This window comes from Symphalangus syndactylus, chromosome 11 (genome assembly GCF_028878055.3).
Source record: "Symphalangus syndactylus isolate Jambi chromosome 11, NHGRI_mSymSyn1-v2.1_pri, whole genome shotgun sequence".
NCBI lineage: Eukaryota > Metazoa > Chordata > Mammalia > Primates > Hylobatidae > Symphalangus > Symphalangus syndactylus.
In genome coordinates, this window is record NC_072433.2 from 26,156,724 (window position 1) to 26,164,351 (window position 7,628).

Here is a 7,628-nt window from a genome sequence, read left to right on the forward strand (position 1 = left end):
GGCTCACGCCTGTAATCCCAGCACTTTAGGAGGCCGAGGCAGGTAGATCATGAGGTTAGGAGTTCAAGACCACCGTGGCCAACGTGGTGAAACCCGGTCTCTACTAAGAATACAAAAACTAGCTGGGCGTGGTGGCATGCACCTGTAATCCCAGCTTCTCAGGAGGCTGAGGCAGGAGAACTGGTTGAACCCGGGAGATGGAGGTTGCAGTGGGCCACCATCACGCCACTGCACTCCAGCCTGGGTGACAGAGCAAGACTTCATCTCAGGGAATAAGAACCAAAAATAAAAAATAAAAAAATAAAAGGCCAGGCATGCTGGCTCACATCTGTAGTCCCAGCACTTTGGGAGGTCGAGGTGGGTGGATAACCTGAGGTCAGGAGTTCCAGACCAGCCTGGCCAACATGGCAAAACCCCGTCTCTACTAAAAATACAAAAATTAGCCAGGCACAGAGGCAGGCACCTGTAATCCCAGCTACTTGCGAGGCTGAAGCAGGAGAATCACTTGAACCTGGGAGGCCGAGGTTGCAGTGAGCCCAGAACATGCCACTGCACTCTAGCCTGGGAAACAGAGCGAACTCCATCTTAAAAAAAAAAAAATATATATATATATATACACACACACACACACACACACACACACACATATATACATGCCAGGATGGGTGTTGTGTGCCTGTGGTCCCAGCTACTTGGAAGGCTGAGGTGGGAGGATCACTTGGGGCAGGTTGGGGACAAGGCTGCAGTGAGCCATGATCACACCACTGCACTGCAGTGTGGGCAACAGAGTGACAACCTGTCTCAAAAAAAAAAAAAAAAAAAAAAAAAAGCAAGCCAAGTATGGTGGCTCACACCTGTAACGTCAACACTTTGGGAGGCCGAGGTGGGAGACTTGCTTGAGCCCAGGAGTTCAAGACCAGCCTGAGCAACATAGTAGAATCCTGTCTACAAAAAAATAAAAAGAATCAGCTGGGCATGGTGGCACACTCCTATAGTACCAGCTACTTGGGAGGTTGCAGCAGGAAGACTGCTTGAGCCCAGGAGTTCAAGGCTGCAGTGAGCTATGAACGTGCCACTGCACTCCAACCTGGGCAACAGCTATGATCATGCCACTGCCTCAATCAAAATGTATTAAAAAAAAAAGTTTCCAAGCGATTTGGCATATGAGGTACACCTTCTAAGAGGAAACCCATCTCACAATTAGCTAAACTCCACAAAACTCACTGATATAATACTTTCTTAGATGAAGCTAAAGTCTCCTCTGTTGAGAGGCAATTTTTAGTAACACAAATAGGTGATTAGCGTATTTAGTCCAAGCAACACTTCTGTACTGGAGTCCATTATTATTACTAGCATACCTCAAAGGGAATGAAATTTTCTACCCCTGAAAATTCCAAGAGTGACGAAAAACAAGGATCAAGTGTGAAAGAATATCATCCTAACCCTCACCTTTGGACTGTATTTTGGCAGTCTATATGCAATGCCACAACTTTGCATTCAAATATTAAATCACTGAGAAAATGCACAGATACTAGCAGGGAAGATACGAAGACAGACTACAGAAAGTTTACAGGTGTTTAAAAAAGAATGGGCTGGACACGGTGGGTCACACCTAATCCCAGCACTTTGGGAGGCCAAGACAGACAGACTGCTTGAGCCCACGAGTTTGAGACCAGCCTAGGCAACATGACAAAACCCCATCTCTAGAAAAAATTAGTCCCAGCTACCCAGGAGGCTGAGGTGGCAGGATCATTTGAGCCAGGGAGGTGGAGGCTGCAGTGAGCTGTGATCACACCACTGCACTCCAGCCTGGGTAAAAGAGGAAGACCCTGTCTTAAACAAACCCCACAGGCCGGGCGTGGTGGCTCATGCCTGTAATCCCAGCACTTTGAGAGGCCAAGGTGGGCAGACCACGAGATCAGGAGATCAAAACCATCCTGGCTAACACGGTGAAACCCCGTCTCTACCAAAAATACAAAAAATTAGCCAGGCGTGGTGGCGGGCGCCTGTAGTCCTCCCAGCGACTCGGGAGGCTGAGGCAGGAGAATGGCGTGAACCCGGGAGGTGGAGCTTGCAGTGAGCCGAGATCGCGCCCCTGCACTCCAGCCTGGGAGACAGAGCGAGACTCTGTCTCAAAAACAAACGCCCCACAAGAACAACAAAACAAATGTGGTAAGACAAATCTTTTTTTTTTTTTTTAAATTTTGAGACAGTCTCACTCTGTCACCCAGGCTGGAGTGCAATGGCACGACCTTGACTCACTGCAACCTCCGCCTCCTGGGTTCAAGTGATTCTCCTGCCTCAGCCTCCTGAGTAGCTGGGATTACAGAAACAGACACATGCCACCACGCCCAGCTAATTTTTGTGTTTTTGGTAAAGATGGGGTCTCACCATGTTGGCCAGGCTGGTCTCAAACTCCTGACCTCAGGTGATCCGCCTGCCTTGGCCTCCCAAAGTGCTGGGATTACAGGTGTGAGCCACCATGTCCCACCTACAAATCACATCAATTGAGAACCATGGTCTTCAAAGTTATACATTATTTGCCATTATTGTTCTTTTTAAATCATAATGCATCTGAGTTGTTTGAAGAGGGGCCTAATTTTTGGCAAAACAGTCAAGTCATCTGGAGCCAAGACAGGTAAATTAGGCAGACAGATGGTCTAGTTTAAAAAAATTAGGTGGAGTCTATAACGTAGATGATGTGGAGTGGCTGTGACAGCAGCAGCATCCCTGAAGCAAAAAAAGCAGTCTCTAGAGGTGACTTTTGGCCAGGACGCACCAGCCTGCAAGGCTCTGCTCAAGATTCCTCCCCAGGGCCTTAAGTCAGCCACAAGTGGCTTCCACCAAGGAACTCCCCAAGCCATTCAGAAGTCCCAGGTGAGTGCCCTCATTTGCGTGTGTACTTTAAAATAAAATCCTAAAGCTCTTAGAATTTGAATGCATCTTAAGGACAACTTCACCTCCTAAATTCTTACATAGGTTGAATGGATCCCGATAAAGTTAACCTTTACAACTACTCTGTTTTTTTTGTTTTGTTTTGTTTTGTTTTTGAGATGGAGTCTCGCTCTGTTGCCCAGGCTGGGGTGCAGTGGCACAATCTCGGCTCACTGCAACCTCCGCCTTCTAGGTTTGAGCGATTCTCCTGTCTCAGCCTTCCTAGTAGCCAGGACTATGGCGCATGCCACCATGCCCGGCTAATTTGTTGTATTTTTAGTAGAGACAGGGTTTCACCGTGTTAGTCAGGATGCTCTCGATCTCCTGACCTCGTGATTCACCCGCCTCGGCCACCCAACGTGCTGGGGTTACAGGAGTGAGCCACCACACCCAGCCACAACTACTCTTAAATAGGCAGTATTTTCTTATGTAGGCAAACATTCCTGTTTTAATCCTCCTCCTATCACTAATTTAAATAACAGGTCCTGGCCTGGAGAGATGGCTCACGCCTGTAATCCCAGCACTCTGGGAGGCTGAGGTGGGTGGATCACCTGAGGTCAGGAGTTCGAGACCAGCCTGGCCAACACTGTGAAAACCCGTCTCTACTAAAAACACAAAAATTAGCCGGGCGTGGTGGCGCGGGCCTGTAATTCCTGCTACTTGGGAGGCAGAGACAGGAGAATGGCTTGAACCCAGGAGGCAGAGGTTGCAGTGAGCCGAGATCGCACCACTGCCACTCCAGCCTAGGGGACAGAACGAGATTCCGTCTCAAAAAAAAAAAAAAAGAGTCTGGGTTACCCTAACATATTAATTCATCCTCAATTTATTCTCTCTGTAGATTTAGTTTTCTAATAAAAACAAAACAAAGTAAGATTCCTGGCATATGGGAATTTCAAAGGATAGCAACTGTGTGGAAAAGGTCTATTCCACTAAAACGGCATAAATGATGTATAAACCCAAGAAGCCGATGACTGCATATGAAACAACCAAACCAAGAAACAAAATATGGTCTACGGAGCACAGTACTAACCCGGGAAAACAAGCTTTACTCCTGGCTCGATTACACACCTGCTGTATTTTAATTTTTAACTCAATGTTGAGCTTATTTAAATAAATAAAACATGCTACTTAACCACAATTTCAAAAGGAAAACAAAGTCACAAAAGAATGCAATAAATTACACAATTGGACTAACATATTAGATAATTAAAGGTGATTCTATTCCCAAGTCTAACTATCAATCAACTGCATTTAGTTACTCTATGCAATTTTATTGAGGAAGAGGGGTGGCAGGAACATTTTGCAGAGTTCCAAAAGGAGACATAGCGTGCCTACGAAGAGAACTGCAGTGAGGAGCTACAGATTGAGATTACATACAGTGGACTGGACAACTTTGGTTAGGACCAGGCTGTTTAATTTCTTCATAAACTTAACATAGCTTCCTTCCTAAAAACATGTTAATCCAGACTTTCTTCTCTCCAAAACAACCCGAACTGATACATCAACTGCTGCACTGAACTATATTAAGGCACTAGAATATTTACGGAAAAGCAAAAGACTCCCGCAATTCAACGGGAAGCTTTTTAGTGAAGAAAGAAAACTTAAGGACCGAATAAATTTAAATATATGCCCTGTTTAACTTCCTTTCCCACCTATGAGGACTTGGTTTTTAACTTTCTTAGTTGATCGAAACTCCAAGTATGAAGACTACGTATGCGAATGTTTACTTAACGCTGAACTCTGGGCTACAGGAAGTCTCCTACTAAACAGTAGTTACATTAGGCGTAGATATTTATAAACCATCTGCAGCAAGTGACCCAGGATTCAATTACAACGTCAACCCTCATATTTCATCGTATGGGCAAATTACCAGTGGAGTCAAGAATAAACTCATTCTGCCCTACTGGCGCTCTAGATCGAGTTGCACAATCCTGGGGCAGAACCGCCTTCACCTAGCCCTAGAGCATCAGGTACTAAGTTAGTGTGAGAACATTTTAAAGCGGGAGGGAAACTCAAGGGACTCAGCCCATACTCCCAAATTTAGAAATTTGTCATGTCACTTGAGATCAGAAGGAAATTTAAGTTTCAGTCCCTTTGAGATCTCTGAGCGCACAAAGTCAGGCTGCTATCACTGGCTGGGGAGTCTGAACCCGGCTGGATAAAAACTACTTGGTGCAGAACTCGCATCTTTTCCGCCCACCGTGGGGGGGCCCACATTGGTCGGGTCCGGCCAGGAACCCGGGCGAGAGTTTGGGGGCGCAGCGGGAGCGGCGAGCGCGCGTCCCCCCGCCCGCTCAGGCAGCGTAGAGGTGCGAGCAGCTCAGCCAGCCTTGCAGAGGGAGCTCTCGGCAGCGCTGGGGTCCCTCTGCTCGCAGCCGCTGCAGCGCCGCCTGCGCCACTCGGCGGAGACGGAGACCAGCGGCGGCGACGCGCGGACTGGGAGCGACCGCCGAGCAGCCAAGCAGCTGGGGAGGCACGCAGGGCGGCACGGTAGGTTCCGGGGACGGGGCTGGCTGGAGGAGGGGCAGCCCGAGACGCGACGGCCAGGGCCCGACACCCATACGGCACCGGGACCTGATTGAGCGCGCGGCGGCAGTCGGTCCGAACCCTTACGCTAGACGGGCGCCTTAGCCGGGACGCGAAGATAGCGTCTCAGCTGGGGTCACCCCCCGCGGGAGGGGCGGAGGACACAGGACAGAGGGCGGGCCGCGGCCGGGCGATCGGCCGGCCAGGAACCGGCCTCGAGGGCAGAGACAAAGGAAGGAAAATGGAGTCGCCGGGCGCGCGGGCCTCTGCCTCTGCCGCCGCCCGAGGCCTAGCGCGCTGCCAGGAGGGAGGCCTAGCGGGCGGGCGTGGGGGTGGGGGGGGGCGGCCGGGCCACGGCGGCGACGGGCAATGGCGGCGGCCGCGCCGCAGCAGGGACGGTAGAGGGAGACAAACACCCCCCGGCGGCGGCGCTGGCGCCGGGCTGCAGCCAGCGCCGACCGGAGCGGCCCCATCGTGACACCTAGAGGCGGCCCGCGAAACCTCCTCCACCCCGGGCCCCCTTACCTCCGCGCCACACCCCCCGCGGCGCCCGCTCTGCCGCCGCTCCACGGCTCCGGCCACCTGGCGTCCCCTGCGAGCTCCGCGCGTCCGCACCGGCTACCGCCGCCGCCGCTGCCGCCAAAGAAGCAGCTCCGCGCACGGTTTAATCGCTCCACAGGCTCAGACACAAAATGGCGGCGGCGCGGTGCAGTGCGCCTGCGTCGGCGCTGCCGGGGCCGCGGGTGCTGATAAGGGAAGGGACGGGTGGGGGGGCCGGCCGGGCTGCGAGTAGAGGGCGGGGGAGGAAAGGTGAGGGGAGGGGTTGGCGCAGGGCAGCATGGGAGGCGGCCCCGGGCGCCAACTTTCAAAAGCGGGCGCGATGGCGTCACGGGACGCGCCGCGAGTCGCGTCGTCACGCCGCACGCGCCCTCCCGCGCCCTCGCCGGGTCGCGCGTGGGCTCTGCCGGCGCCGCGGCGTCCTGGCTCCCGCTGGGTGGGGCTTCCTGGGCGGAGGCCGCCGCCCCTGGGCGGTGCCGGATCCAGTCCGCTTGACCTTATTCCCTAGCTGCTGTCTCTGGCCCCCTGAACCCGTACAGGGTTGGGGAAGTGGGGGTGGCTGGAGGAAGCGCGCGCGGGGCAAGCCAGTGGGGCTGAGGAGGCTCCCGGGCCCGGCCCCGCCCAGTCTCCGCCCCAGCCAGGCCCGACCCGCCCTCCGAACGTCTCAGCTGCCCGCCACCGAGTAAGGCCGGGTCGCTTCCCGCGCCCTCCCAGCTCCGTGTCCGCGAGCGACGACTGGAAGGGCTGTCCTTGCTCAGCGGCTTTTGGTGATCTCTCCGCCCTAGAAGAGGGCCACCTAAAAGCGGGTGCGAGAGAAGAGTGGGAGGGCCTCCTCTTGGTGTCCCCAGGCCACCTCAGCCCGGAGAGGCGGCGGAAGACCAGACTTGATGCTTTAACACGTTCATAGCAGTCGCTTTTTACTGAAAGGAGTTTCTGTATTTAGTGCTGTGTAATTCTGTGGAAACGTGCATTTCTTGTCTTTGCGGGAGAGCTGTTCTCTGTGGGCGGAGACCTTCAGTCCCACCCCTCCCCAGGAGGCGCCTGCGGACCCTTCCCAACCTGCAGTCAAGTTGACCAAGAACTGACTGCAAGGTGCTGGTGGCTCTGGGAGGAGAGCCTTTTGGTACTTACAGGGAATATGACTCTTCCCTTAGATATCAAATGGACCCAGCATCTAGGGAGCAGCTGCTGCTCCATCCAGCTGACCGTTCCCTTGTGAGAATGCTGGCCCAGTAACATACTCTTTTTTTTTTTTCCCCTTAAAGGAATAAAAAATCTGTATTTTTAAGATGTCAAATTTCCAGAGTTTTTAGATGTTAGCAACTGAATCAGATGTTTTTAAACTTCGTGAGTTGATTAAACCACACAGATGAGCTGTCAGTTTATGACCCCTGGCTTGGCTTGGAGGAAAGAGTGAAGAGAAATTCCATGGCCAAATCCTGGGGCACTCCAATATTGGGAGAGTAATGGAGAAGGAGTCTAAAAGGGAGCATCTAGGAAGTCATGAAATCTAGCACTGAGTTGTGGAATCCCTGGGCAGAGAAGGTTTCAGGTAGGAGGCATCAGCTGAGCGGTGTGATAAACTTGGGCCAGAGATGTGGCTATTGGAT

The 7,628-nt window shown here is 52.5% G+C and overlaps 1 protein-coding gene across 3 annotated transcripts in view; it reads right to left on the reverse strand.

Moving 5' to 3' along the window:
• The window catches only part of CTCF (CCCTC-binding factor), a 78,085-nt gene extending 71,885 nt beyond the window's left edge, over nucleotides 1-6,200 (reverse strand). For 2 of the 3 annotated variants that reach the window (XM_055233425.2, XM_055233426.2), the window contains exon 1: nucleotides 5,986-6,200. The gene's annotated coding sequence lies outside the window, so the exon portion shown is untranslated. The remainder of the gene's footprint in view (nucleotides 1-5,985) is intronic. The other variant, XM_055233423.2, reaches the window with a different exon arrangement.
• Nucleotides 6,201-7,628: the final 1,428 nt, after the last annotated feature.